This window comes from Schistocerca serialis, chromosome 2 (assembly GCF_023864345.2).
Source record: "Schistocerca serialis cubense isolate TAMUIC-IGC-003099 chromosome 2, iqSchSeri2.2, whole genome shotgun sequence".
NCBI classification, from domain to species: Eukaryota; Metazoa; Arthropoda; class Insecta; order Orthoptera; family Acrididae; genus Schistocerca; species Schistocerca serialis.
Window position 1 is genome coordinate 511,950,986 of NC_064639.1, and position 15,456 is coordinate 511,966,441.

Here is a 15,456-nt window from a genome sequence, read left to right on the forward strand (position 1 = left end):
GGGCCCGCCAGATCACCAGAGTTGTCGCCCATCGAAAATGTGTGGGACATGATGAAGAGACAGGTACAGCGCCGTGACCTAGTGCCACCATGGATGAACTTTGGAGCCAGATGAATGCAGCATGGATGACTGTATCACAGGACGCCATTCTTGCCTCATACGCGTCGATGCCATCACGCATGGAACAAATTATCACGGCACATGGAGGACCCTGTCTCTACAGCGCAACACACACATGTTGAACCGAGGCGACAGAAATGCTAATCATTTCCGCTGAACATACTAATGGACATGTCCCGTGAATATGAACTTCTTATCTCTAGTCGTTAAGGGTCTTCTGTTTTTCTTCTGAACACGCGTCTATAAAATATTTATCAGATTGCGTGGTGGCGGGAAAGCGAGCATCACCTGGAACTGTTGTCACACATACTATAATGTATGTTCAGTTTTCCTCAGTGTTCACAGAAATGTCAAAATTATTATCTATAGCTATTTGAAAGAAACTCCCCGTTCGTCTCGAGATAATTACATCATGACATTTGACGAATTTAAAATGCATTGTTGATATTTCCGTTTCAGTTACATATTTACATCGAAGCGCCAAAGGAACTGGTATAGGCATGCGTATTCAAATACACTGGTATCTAAGGTGGCAGAGCACGGTGTTGCGGTCGGTAACGCCTTTATAAAAAAAAAGTGTCTGGCGCGGTTGTTAGATGAGTTACTGCTGCTACTATGGCATGTTATCAAGATTAAATTGAGTTCGAACGTGGTGTTATAGTCGGCGCACGAGTGATGAAGTGGGGATTTTCCTGTAAGACCATTTCAAAAGTGTACCGTGAATATCAGGAATACGGAAAAACATCAAATCTTCGATATCGCTGTGGCTGGAAAAAGATTCTGGAGGAACAGGGCCAACGACCACTGAAGAAAATTGTTCAACGTGCAGAAGTGCAACCGTTCTGCAAATTGCTGCAGATTTCAATGCTGGGCCATCAACAAGTGTCAGCTTGCGAAACATTTAATATGAGCTTTCGGAGCCGAAGGCCCACTCGTGAGCCCTTGATGACTGCACGACACAAAGCTTTATGCCTTGCATGGGCCCGTCAACACCAACATTGGTCTGTTGATGGCTGGAAACGTGTTGTCTTGTCGGACGTGTCTCGTTTCAAATTGAATCGAGTGGACGGGCGTGTAAGGGTATGGAGACACCCTCATGAATCCTTGGACCCTGCAAGTCAGCAGGGGACTGTTCAAGCTGGTGGAGGCTTTGTAACGGTATGAGGCGTGTGAAGCTGGAGTGATATGAGACCCTTAATACGTCTATATGCGACTCTGACAGATGACACGTACGTGCGCATCCTGTCTGATCCCCTGCACCCATTCATGTCCATTATGCATTCCGTCGGATTTGGACAGTTCCAGTAGGACAATGCGACACCCCACACGCCCAGAAGTGCTACAAAGTGGCTCCAGGAACACTCTTCTAAGATTAAACACCTCTGATGGCCACTAAACTCCCCAGACATGAAATTATTGAGCATATCTGGGATGCCCGGCAACATGCTGTTCAGAAGAGACCTCCGGGTGCTCGTATTCTTACGTATTTGTGGACAGCCCTGCAGGATTCATGGTGTCAGTTCCCTCCAGCACTATTTCAGACATTAGTGGAGTCCATGCCGCATCGTGCTGGGGTACTTCTGCGTGGTCGTGGAGGCCCTACACGATATTAGGCTGCTGTGCCAGTTTATTTGGCTCTTCAGAGTTTATAAAACACAAATTTAAATAACATAGTTGCGTAATATCTCATGGTGATTGCGTCGGTAGTAATGACTCGTCGAATTTCTTTTGTGGGGGATGTACAAACAGCTCTTACCCCAAACAAATTCTATCCGAAAAAAGGTAAATGTAACTAATACAAAATTTTACAGAAGGAGCGCCGTCTGCTCAGCCTCTTATCTGTGAAGCGACTGTTATTGGTCGTTGACTCACTGAATTACTAGCTACTCTTCGGATCAAAGATAATGATGAATCCAGGAGTCTGAGTGCATCTGTGACAACTGGTATTTACTCAGGATTTTTTGTCTCTCTGGGTTAGGGATTCTAAATTAGTCCTCTGGCAGAATACTATTGTCGATCTAGGTACTTCAATGGAACACCTTGTTTATTTTAAACTAATGAAATTTTTTAAAAAAGACATAAAATTGTTTTATTTATTTATTACTTCAGTTTTATAATATAACTAAATACACAGAATAGAAGACAGAATTTGAAAAGAAAGAAAAAATTTCGAATCGAAAACGAATGTTATTAATAGTTTTTCACTGGGCATTGATTCACAGTTTGGTAAACCCTATTCTATGTCGACCACTTATCGTGACGCTGTGGTCGGTCGTGTGTCACCCATTCCTCCCCACATCATCGGATTGTCGCAGCTCTCCTATTCGAAAGTTGATCGTTTGGCCCATAGCTCCAACCGGCTTCTTTGAGCCCAACTTCGCGTGCTCTTTCAAATGCTGACATATGCGTATATTCTTCACACATTTGTCTGCGAAGCATAGTTACTGTCCAACTACACACACGGAATAATACCTGGAAAGCTTTTATGCTCTGGTATCGACATGTCGCCCGTTTATTATCTTTACCAGCTGCGCGGTGAAATGGGGATGCAGTGCCGTACATTCATCTATTGGCTGCCGATCCATACAATTTCCCACTTTCCGTCGATACCCGTATGAATATCAGTTTGTGACCAGTTTGCATAACTCCTTCGTCGCGAGTGGTTTTCCTTTGTGTGTATGTGTGTGTGTGTCTGTGTGTGTGTTAGTGTGTTAGAGTGTATATAAAATGGTTCAAATGGCTCTGTGCACTATTGGACTTAATTTCTGAGGTCATCAGTCCCCTAGAACTTAGAACTACTTAAACCTAAGTAACCTAAGGACATCACACACATCCATGCCAGAGGCAGGATTCGAACCTGCGACCGTAGCAGTCGTTCGGTTCCAGACTATAGTGCATAGAACCGCTCGTCCACACCGGCCGGCATATATATATATAATCTGCAGTCAAATATGAACCGCATTGCTCTATATTCGTAGGTGCAAGTGTAAATGTTCTTTATATTTCAACATTCTCTAAATAAAACTCCCACCCTCTTGTACTGGATAAACGATTCTCCGAAAGGTAATTGTCGGGCTGGCATTATATTCTGACAACAGAACACCACCCTCGGCCCCACTATCTGTTTGTCCTCACTACCATCACGCACACTGGCACACATACACTCTCGTCTCGGTGCATCTGCTGGCGAGGCGCTGCCACCTTAAGAGAAGCACGCCTCGCTTCTGCTGCGCCTGCCCGTCGCGGTGGGAAATTTAATCGCTTGCGCTCCTGGAGAGGCGGCGCTGTCCAATCTGGAAAATGGACGCGGCGTCGTTGGCGATGCGGCCTGGCACAGGAGCCGCCCTAAGACCCTGCCCGCCCCTTTTCCACTGCTCGCCTCGGGGTCCTTACTCTAAGCCTAAGGAAAGCCACGCGCTTTTTATTTGTCTACCAAGTGTTTCGCCACTGTCCATGGAAATTTCTGACCTCAGGAGCTAGTAAGGGGCTCCACAGTCATATATTTTACAAAAATTTGTTTATCACTTTTGTGTCGTCGTTGCCACTGTAGAGTCTTGTACCATTGGAAGCAAGGGAGAGGATGTTGTGTGGTGGCTGGTATCCTATTTCTACAACACAACAGCACACATGTACTAACAGGGTTCTTTATTCATAAGAACAAGAAGCTACTTATCATTAAACAAGTCCATGTGTTGTTGTACAAGCTCTTCCGTGATAGTTCACGTTAGCTTTACTGCTGGTGAAGTACCAGTCCTGCTATGAACATTGCAGTCTCATAGCCAGTGACGTGAACTGACAGACGCCAACTAGCATAGTGATTGAGCTAGTAACTGAGCCGATTGCGACTGCGACTGACTCCAACTGACTGGGTCCTCCAGTCCGCAGCGGGGATCTATATACTTGCGTTCGAGAGGGCATTGGCGGCGCGTTGCTTGAGAGTTTATCTTTGGCTGCTCTCCTGATATGCGCTTTTGCTCCAGCGGCTATTATCGATTTTCAAGAAACCTCTTTGCCGATCGGTGTGCTGGCGACAGCTTTTGCCAGCACAATCACTGCATATATCAGGTCACGCCAGGAACTATACAACTGTTAATGGTGGCGACTAAGGTCAGTTCAAACTAACGAGTCACTACAACCTCACACAGAGAGCCTGTATACCCTGTATACTGAGTATAATGGGTATAAGTGCAGATATTTTTGTATGTGGCACTTTAATATGTACACACATCAGTGGATTGGTTGGTTTTCCTGAGCATGGAACAGCCTTTCCGCAAATTCATCACCATGTTTTCTGCACGGTCATAACTGCATGCGAAGTAGATTACGCCTGTCAGTATAAACTATGTTTTGCCTCCACGCAAAAAAACTTCAATATACGACCTGCTGCCCAGGGGAAAATAGACTTAAATGGTTAGCTTGTGCCATGCATACATGCAGGTACTACCCAATCCAACAACATACCACTTGTAATAGCAATAAACACCAGTCTGCAAATGACGTAAATAGTGATGTAATGTTGTTCACTACACCGTCCGCAGTCAGTAACAGAAATATCTGTACTTGTGTTGGTTACATTCTGTGCAAAGCTGCAGCAATGGTGAAGAGATTGGGCATGTATTCGAGAATGCAGTACAAAAATCCCTTACCCACAGTGGTGTTTATGTTTTCCACGCGAGTTACCAGAAAATCACTTTTAAAAATCTTTCTCCAGCCCCTCGACCGTTGTATCTAACCTCCATAATATTTTATTGAGAGAGAAGGGCATAGACCGACATATCGAAAGCCACTCAGAAATTTTTCACGCAGGCAGTACACACCGAAAGAAATGCATTGTCAAAATTTTAGCTGCTGAGGAGCAGTGTAAGTATTTCTTTAAATAAAGTTAAAAATACTCACTTTTGCTCCACAAGGAAGCTTTTATAAGAGCGGCTGTTACAGCGCTTCCTGCCTAGCTCTCGAATAGGCGAATAATCAGACATAGCCGTGACAAGAGAACGTAGTGCCACGTAACGCGAAGCCCATAGTACATAAACGTAACTATTAAGCACTTAAACAATCCCAAAAATGTCCCACTTCTTCAATTTTTTGAGTAACTTACAGTTAATATCAAGAGCTAAAGTGTTGCAGATTTAAGTATACATATGTGTCTAGTAGAAGAAAGAAAATCAAGGCAAGGAAAATTTAAAATATCTCGGCTGATTTTCACAACTTTACATTGCACGATTGACCAATTGCGGCCCTACAGTCCGTTTTAAATCGAAGAAGGTGTCGATGTGCGTACAATTATCCTGTTAATAAACAATGATTCAGCCTATCTGAAACGGAGCACAGATGGTGCGACCGACAGAATTAAAACCAGAAATTCGATTTCAAAGCTAATGCCACGTTGAAGGAGGTTACATTGAGGCGACGAAAGTTATACACTGTACTGACTCTCACAAGCAGTCCTAACCCTTCTGAATGGTTTTTGTTTCATAGATTCGTGAGTTTCGTTTTGGTGCTTATCTCATAACGTGTAAATCATTCTTCCATTTATACAATTCATGTTCAGATTTTACAAAACGAATCGGGCTTTGCGCACTGACTAAGTTTCAGCGTTTTCGCTCTCCTTCGCTTAACCGAAACATTTACAGTCTTTTCTTTGTCGCTAGAAACTTTTACTGTACATGTTTTCTTTGGGCATAGGAGGTACGCTATTTTTATTCTTGATATTAATTAGCACAAAAATCATTGTTCTAATCACAATTCATGGAAATGTCCAAGGTGTTGCCTGTTTCTTCTAATGTTACCACAATTATAACGAAATATCGACATAATTGGAATGATGTCCAAAAATTAACTAATAAATGACACATATGTAGTTCTTCAGCAGAAGTTGACGATTTTGACTACATAGCACATCCTTCATTTTAATCACTGCAAGATTGAAAACGTTAACTGTATTGCAAATTACTTTGAAATTCTGGAATCCGCACAAAGTAAGACGCTACCAGCAAGCATATGCTAAGAAATTCAGTGAAAATTAAATCAGTTTTATCTCCATTGCAAACACTTACTAATACCGCAAAGCAACTGCCAGTTCAAATGGTTCAAATGGCTCTGAGCACTATGGGACTCAACTGCTGAGGTCATTAGTCCCCTAGAACTTAGAACTAGTTAAACCTAACTAACCTAAGGACATCACAAACATCCATGCCCGAGGCAGGATTCGAACCTGCGACCGTAGCGGTCTTGCGGTTCCAGACTGCAGCGCCTTTAACCGCACGGCCACTTCGGCCGGCAACTGCCAGTTATTAAGGACATAAAATGAGCTGCAAATTAGAGTAAATACTAACTGCAAACACCTAAGACAGATAAACTGTCAAGGTAAACTGAAATTAGCTTTATAAATTACGATCGCGTTGTGCCGTGTTATGCCGCCTGTCAAAGATATGCGCCCACCGAGTCTGCCACAGCTACCTCAGGGGTGTACGTCTCTTCAGCCACATGGCGAGCTACGAGTCTGGCAAAATTCACCTTTTCCTAAAAAATACTTCAAGTGCGTCTTAGCATTTAAAATTTGGCTCTCAGTTCATTTCGGTGTATTCTTCCCGCATAAATCAATTCAGGCCATGTTTCCACATGTCAGATTGGACTGTTATGTTATGAGTCTAGCCACCAGTCCGTAGAAACTGGAATAGGCGACTTACTGCACAACTCGTCGATCCTTTCCACAGGAGCCTACAAATACTAAGTTAACCCTCTCCTTGATGAAATTAGTGAATCGACCGTTAGAATTCCTCTCTACCTTTACTGTGAAGTTTTATGGATGATGTAGATACTTCAAGCATTTCCTGTTGCGTTGTTCTGTTCTTTCGTAAATGCCATCAGTCTGCCTGTGTGGCTGTAAGTGGATATGCTGTAGCTAATATGCTTTAAATACGTTATGAGATGCTGCTACGGTGTACCATAAAACAGTAAAAAATCACACTGTTTGAAACAAATAACAACAAAATACCGTAAATATGAGAGCATGTCTAGAGCACAGATAATGTCTGGATTGCAACCTAACGCTGACTGACTAGCTTGGTGCGCATGAGAAATCTTCAGCACATTTTGTGTAACTTCTGAGTTATTTGTAAGTGGTCGGTAGAATAATTTTTGTAATTTGTTTCCTGATATAAATAGTTTACTGGCACACCAACAGCAAAGCCTTACTGCAACTTAGCTTTCCGCGCCCATCCCAATCATTTAAGCACTTAATAGCTCAAGGTGGCCTTTAATAATTAACACATGATAAAGAAAATGTCTTAGATTTGCGCTTAAATGTTGGTGGGACCTGGTGTTTAGAATATCTGAGTAGCTGCGCTGGGTAGCCGCACGGTCCCAGTCACCTTGTACGGTCCGCGCATTTCCCCCCGTCGGAGGTTCGAGTCCTGCCTCGGGCATGGATGTGTGTGTGTGTGTGTGTGTGTGTGTGTGTGTGTGTGTGTGTGTGTGTGTAGTCCTTAGAGTAAGTTAGTTTAAGTTAGATTTAGTAGTGTGTAACCTGGGGACCAATGACCTCAGCAGTTTGGTCCCATAAGATCTTACCACAAATTTCCAAAATATCTGATTAGGACTAACTGTCCTGGCTTACTCGTAGTTCCTCACACCACTGGTGGACTGGAGTACCAAATGACGCGACCAATAACCCTGTCTGTCTTTCGGGCGTGGCAACGTTTCCTTGCTCACTATAGCATTCTAGAGTGCTGCGAAAGAATGCCAGTTATACTTTTCATCCCAACATCCCAATATAACGTTAAATCTAGGAAATAAAAATGGTTGCACAAAATAAGAGTAACGTCTCAACTTCATACCAGTATCAGTCTTGTTGTGTAGCTCTGTCACCATCAATTATCTCTCTTGAGCTCTGCAAATGATTTAGCACTTCGTCTCTTATGACCACGAAGTTACGGGAAATTCATTCTTATGTTCCCTCCAGGTGTAATTCTTTATTTTCAGTACAGAACATCTCGACTACGACTTAAAATAGGATAAGCAAGATTAAAAAGAACTAAAACTGTCCTGAACTCTAAGCCTGGTTTGAAAATCGCGGTGCTACACATGGTCCCGCTGGATATGATATGCACTTGTCTTGCTACAATCATTGAATTCATTAACCGAGCAACTTACAAACGGACCTGGTGTGTACACCATGGTAAGGAAGATTGCTGATATTAAAATTCGTTATACCTTTTGGGGTCTTTGGATAGCATCATCATTTAATGTTAAAAAAGTCCTTGGCCCTGTCTCTGTCTCTGACTTTGCTTGGAATCTGAATACAAATTATCAGCGATGAGGGCTGAAGACTTCGAATATAAGGAGTCAACCACATTGTGCCAACGACCTTGTGAAGGAGAGTGGAGGAGCAGTCAGTGTTTTAGAGAACCTCGAACCTTTTGGGTCGGAAACGGCCCCTAAGGCATAGAAATCACCAATAACGACGCGGAAGTAACTGAAAATGTGTAATGATAATCTCTCTATTTGCGTAAGATTCCGTCTCGGTCTCCCACTCGGATCTCCGTGGGAGAGTTGCCAATAGGGAGCTCAAGACGAGGAAAAGATTAAAAACTCAACGAAAGGGCTACAATCTACGAGTCGGTGCTCATAATGTCAGAAGTCTTAAAAATGTAGAGAATCTAGAAAATATGGAAACGGGAATGCAAAGATTCAGTCTGGATACAGTACGTGTCAGTGAAGTAAAAGGGAAATACCGTAAGGATTTCTGGTCAGAAAACTACATGGTAGTATCAACAGAGCAGAAAATTGTATATCAGGAGTAGGATGCCATGTGAGTTGGAAGGTATGGTGAAGAATGGTCTTACGCGAACAGTTGACTGTACGATTGTTCTCATCAGATTCCACAGCAAAACAATGCCGATACACTGGCCGACATCACAGTCAGAAGATAAAGCGATAGACCGTATGAGGGCATTGAATGAGTAAATCTGTACATGAGATGATATGAAAATCTAACATTCATGGCGGATTAGAACGCTATAGTAACGGAAGGAACAGAAAATAGGATTACAGGAGAAAACGGTCTGGCTAGTTAGTAGGAATGTGAGAGGAAAAAGAATCCATGAATTCTGCAATAGATTTCAGCTTGTAATACAAATATTGGGAAGACATCAGCTGCATTACATAATGGTGAGGTAGCAATGCATAAATTACCAGTAGGATTGTAAGACATACCCAAGTACAGATATAGACTCAGATTACAATTTAGTGATGGTGAAGAGCGAGCTGAAGTTTAAGTCAATAGTCAGGAAGACTTGATGTGCAAGCGGTAGGATGCTGAAATATGGGGTAACGACGTGCGTGCGTCTTTAAATTACAAATACTGTCATAAGGAATATCATTGTAGGTACGTAAGTTGAAGAGGAATGGACATCCCTAAACAAAGCAACTACAGACGTCTGACAGACATATATAGTTCTTTGTATGCCCTTAGGTCTATACTACCGGATGTTCCTTATATTTGGGATACTGTTTAGTGTAGTTCTAATTACATGATTTGAAATTTATTTTTCAGCAAGCTGTAGATTCAGATCGATTTGGTTTATCGTTTATTGTGACTGTATGACAACTGACGCAAGCCGACCGTAGTGGCCGAGCGGTTCTAGGCGCTTTAGTCTGGTACCGCACGACGGCTACAGTCGCAGATTCGAATCCTGCGTCGGGCATGGATGTGTGTGGTATTCTTAGGTTGATTAGGTTTAAGTAGTCCTAAGTTCTAGGGGACTGATGACCTCAGATATTAAGTCCCATAGTGCTCAGAACCACTTGAACCATTTGAATTGACGCAAATGTGTATGAATCTGGGGACATTTCTTCATAGTCTGCTTGAGACGAATATTTTCCCACTCCACTCGATGCATTGATGGACCATCGATGGACGAATGCATTTATCCAAAAACGTATTATTTCGAATAAAGAACGAAGTTGAGGCAATCGGAAAACGGGTTGCATTACACCCATAGCTATGCCACCAAATATGTATCAGTAGTTCACTCTCAGAACAAACCAACTAGCATCTCTTTATGGACAGCACACTCCGAATTTCACCGTTTCCGGAGAAAACGGTTCCCATTAGAGCTGAAACATACAGTCTGGTATGGGTTCTGATGTGCTACGTTCAGTTCGCATCTCGTTACATTTTTATTGCATGTTCGCAAAAACGAAATACATCTGCGTTTACTTTCGATAATACGTAATCCACGCTACACTGCATTTAATCTACATATATGCTAATTATCGTAGCATATGTTTCTACAAACGCTCTTATTATTCACAATATCAATATAACATTTGTGGCTAGTTCCTGTATTACGTCATGTACCATTTTTAGCTGAGTTTGTATTATGGCATACAGCGTCTGTTGTGAGAGTTTACAGTCAATGTTTGCTTTCGTATTAAATTACGCGAAGCGGTACGCGGTTGTGGGTAACATGGGCGCAGTTAAGTAAACTGTCTGTTGCTTCTGTCTACTGCACTTACAAATATGCAGCAATGAAATTCGTGTACAGTTGGAATAGGTTCTAAACTGATTCATGTCATGCTGCATTACGTAGGTTTAGGTTGGATGAGGACTGCCACAGAAATTACTTTTCTTCATAAGAAAGAAATCAACTTCTGTGTGTGTCTCACAGGCGGAATATTTGCAAATGAAACTGTAACTTTCATTAAATTTCGTGCAGGCATACCGGCACAGCTGCATGTGTCGACAGATAGGCTGAATGATTTCGAATCGCTAGTTCATCTTTCAAGGCATCGTGTGTTTTATTTATCATTTATAATGGACGTACTTAGCCTATTAGTACGCACGGAAGCATTTATTTCATTTCCCACAAAGTCCACCCACTCACCCATAGAGAAAAATGTCTACTTGAATATGTTGTGTACAACATGCGCTTGCAGCAAACATCTCAATCAATAGCACGTACCTGCAGGGAGTTTCGTATCAGGACTTGTTTCTCAGGACAGAAGTCATGATTTCAATTATTCTACACTAACGTGACAAAATCATGGTTCAGTGCTATGCAAACATACAGATGCCGGTAGTATGCATACACAAGGTATGAAGCGGCAGTGCGCTGGCGAAGCTATCATTTGCGCTCAGCTGATTCATGTGAAAAGGTTTTCGGCGGGATTAAGGCCGCACGACGAGGATTAATAGACTTTGCACGGGGAATGGTTGTCGGACCTAGATGCACGGGCCATTCCATTTCGGAAACCGTTGACGAATTAAATATCTCGAGATCCACAGTCTCAAGAGTGTATCGATAATACTACATTTTAGGCGTTACTTCTCACCACGGACAGCGCAGTGGCAAATGGCCTACACGTAACGACCGAGAGCAACGGAGTTTGCGTAAATTTATCACTGCTAACAGGCAAGTAACACTGCATGAAATAACTGCAGCAATCAATGTAGGACGTAAGACGAACGTATCCGTTCTGACAGTTTGGCGAAATTTGGCGTTAATGGGCTATAGCAGCAGAGGACTGCCGCGATCGCCTTTGCTAACAGCACGACTTCACCTGCAGCGCCTCTCCTGGCTCGTGACCATATACGTAGGACCCTAGACGATTGCAAAATCGTGACGTGGACAGATGAGTCCCGATTTCAGTTGGTAAGCGCTGATGATAGGGCTGGTGTGTGGCACAGATACGACGAGGTTGTCAACAAGGGTCTGTGCAAGTTGATGATGACTGCATAACGGTATGGGCCGTTTCTACATGGAACTAAGTGGGTCCTCTGGACCAACTGAACGGGTTACTGGCTGGTAATGATTTTATTTGGCTACTTGGAGACCATTTGCAGCCATTCATGGACTTCATGCTCCCAAACAAAGATGGAATTGTTATGGACTACAACATGTCGTGCCGCTGGGCCACAATTTTTCGCGATTGGACTGAAGAACATTCTGGACAATCCGAGTGAATGATTCGGCCAGCCAGAACGTCCAAAATGAATCGCATCGCACATTTTATGAGACATAATCGAGAGGTCAGTTCGTGGACAAAATCCTGCATCGGCAACACTTTCGCAGCTGTGGACGGCTATAGAGGCACCATGGTTTAATATCTCTGCAAGGGACTTTCAACGACTCATTGAGTCCATGCCAGTTTGAGATGCTACACTACTCTGTAGACAAGAAGGTAAGATACGATATTAGGAACTTTTGTAACCTCAGTGTATGTAGCTCTTCTCTACCAGCCGTATGTAGAAAGAATGTGCATTTCGGTGTGGCGTCTTGGATCACATTATTTTTATGATATTTACCCACAATTATTTTTTGTAGAGGTGCGACAATAAATATACACACTGGCTAACTAAATAGTGAAGCACATAGACGACTCGGACGGTTGTCAATGTAACTCTGCACACGTACAGATCAGCGACAGGTATTTAAATGATTAGAGGAGCAATTATTTGTAACAGTTAGAACTTCCACCACGGTGCATTGGAGCTGTTCGTGTCTTAGTGTTGTTACCAGACTTGGTAAAAGGCATGAAAAGCGCCGTAAGTTGGATGATCATTGTGAGGGACACGGAGATGAAGCGTACTCGTATGAGACAGGATTATCAGCACCTGACAGAATGTAAAAAGAACCGCATTGTGGGTCTCCATTGGCAGATGGTCGAATAGTCCAATATTCAGATCGCGGAGCGTTACTATGTGACAATGGCAAGATGCTGGACTGCATGGAAATGTGAGGGCAGGCGTACTCGTCCTCAAGTTTCCGGTCGACCACGTCTGACAACCACAATGGAGGATTGTCGTATTGTGCACCAGGCACATCGTAGACCCTTGATACGTGAGACTGCCATCTGGGAACCAGCATTGGACTCCCTGCAACGCTGGGTGCCATTCTGCACCATTCTTGAGAGATTAGCAGCAGCATTAATGGCGAACTGCCGCTACAGCCTTAGGTTGCCATTAACACCACAACACAAACGGCCGTGCCGTGACCAGAAAGCACGAACTGCTGACGATAGGCGTTGCACAGTCTTCGGCAATTATTTGAGGTTCTGCACTACCTGGTCTGGCTATCGTCGGCGAATATCAGGGGTGACCTGGGGAAAGGTCTCATTCTAAGTCTGGTTCTAACAATACTTTCGAGAGGCATACCAGTTTTACTCCTGGCGTCGTGGTGTACAACACTTTGTACATTCTGCATCCTCACGTGTTCCCTCTCATGCGACGGGATCGTTATTTTCAAGAAGACAGTGCATCTCCGCACATGGCACTATCAGCGTAATGTTCAGGCACTCCTGTTTCCAGCAAAATATCCAGGTCCGTACCTGTGTGTAGAAACGTCTCGGGCATCATCTCCGTCCGAATGCTAGTATCGAGGATATCAAACAACAAATACAATACTTGGGGGTCAGGTTGCCTCGAGAGAATCCGATCTCATTATGACACCCTTCCTAAACGAATGAGTTCATGCATGCTGGCTTTAATGAGAGCACTGCCATGCTGATAAGTAGGCTCATACTGGCAAGTTATTTGTAAATCTGAACAGGTTTTGTATTCACTGAAATAACGTCATGCAACCACTCAAACCGTGAAATTTCATTTCGTTTCGTCCTCCCCTTCTGCATACTTCACCTTTTGTGTCATACGGTGTATTTAAAGCACTAAAGCTAGAAATGTAAGCTGCAGAAACGGTCATATGACTGGAAATGGAGGTAACACCATTTGAAGGTTTATATATGAGCTATTTGACAGTGTACGTTCCACTGATTTAAAGCACACATGAAACCACGCCAGGAAAGTGAGTGTTTCCTCTCTGTGCTAGTATTTCAAATCCACGCTCAGGAGCGGTGGCGATAATCCCTGCCGACACATTGTCGCTGAATCAACGCTAATGGTTCACTGCTGCCATACCATGGAATTTTTCCTTGGATCACAAGTGGGTGTTGTGAAGGTTGAAAATACCGCTCCTCCTAAAGGAAACCCCGTTTGCAAATAGGGTGGATGACAGAATACAAATAAACTGTTTTCTGCGTCAGTAAAATGCTTCAAATGGCTCTAAGCACTGTGGGACTTAACATCTGAGCCCATCAGCCCCCTAGACTTAGAACTACTTAAACCTAACTAACTTAAGGACACCACACAATCCATGCCCGAGGCAGGATTCAAACCTGCGACCGTAACAGCAGCGCGGTTCCGGACTAAAGCACCTAGAACCGATCGGCCACAGCGACTGGCGAAAAGACATCTACACTCCTGGAAATTGAAATAAGAACACCGTGAATTCATTGTCCCAGGAAGGGGAAACTTTATTGACACATTCCTGGGGTCAGATACATCACATGATCACACTGACAGAACCACAGGCACATAGACACAGGCAACAAAGCATGCACAATGTCGGCACTAGTACAGTGTATATCCACCTTTCGCAGCAATGCAGGCTGCTATTCTCCTATGGAGACGATCGTAGAGATGCTGGATGTAGTCCTGTGGAATGGCTTGCCATGCCATTTCCACCTGGCGCCTCAGTTGGACCAGTGTTCGTGCTGGACGTGCAGACCGCGTGAGACGACGCTTCATCCAGTCCCAAACATGCTCAATGGGGGACAGATCCGGAGATCTTGCTGGCCAGGGTAGTTGACTTACACCTTCTAGAGCACGTTGGGTGGTACGGGATACATGCGGACGTGCATTGTCCTGTTGGAACAGCAAGTTCCCTTGTCGGTCTAGGAATGGTGGAACGATGGGTTCGATGACGGTTTGGATGTACCGTGCACTATTCAGTGTCCCCTCGACGATCACCAGTGGTGTACGGCCAGTGTAGGAGATCGCTCCCCACACCATGATGCCGGGTGTTGGCCCTGTGTGCCTCGGTCGTATGCAGTCCTGATTGTGGCGCTCACCAGCACGGCGCCAAACACGCATACGACCATCATTGGCACCAAGGCAGAAGCGACTCTCATCGCTGAAGACGACACGTCTCCATTCGTCCCTCCATTCACGCCTGTCGCGACACCACTGGAGGCGGGCTGCACGATGTTGGGGCGTGAGCGGAAGACGGCCTAACGGTGTGCGGGACCGTAGCCCAGCTTCATGGAGACGGTTGCGAATGGTCCTCGCCGATACCCCAGGAGCAACAGTGTCCCTAATTTGCTGGGAAGTGGCGGTGCGGTCCCCTACGGCACTGCGTAGGATCCTACAGTCTTGGCGTGCATCCGTGCGTCGCTGCGGTCCGGTCCCAGGTCGACGGGCACGTGCACCTTCCGCCGACCACTGGCGACAACATCGATGTACTGTGGAGACCTCACGCCCCACGTGTTGAGCAATTC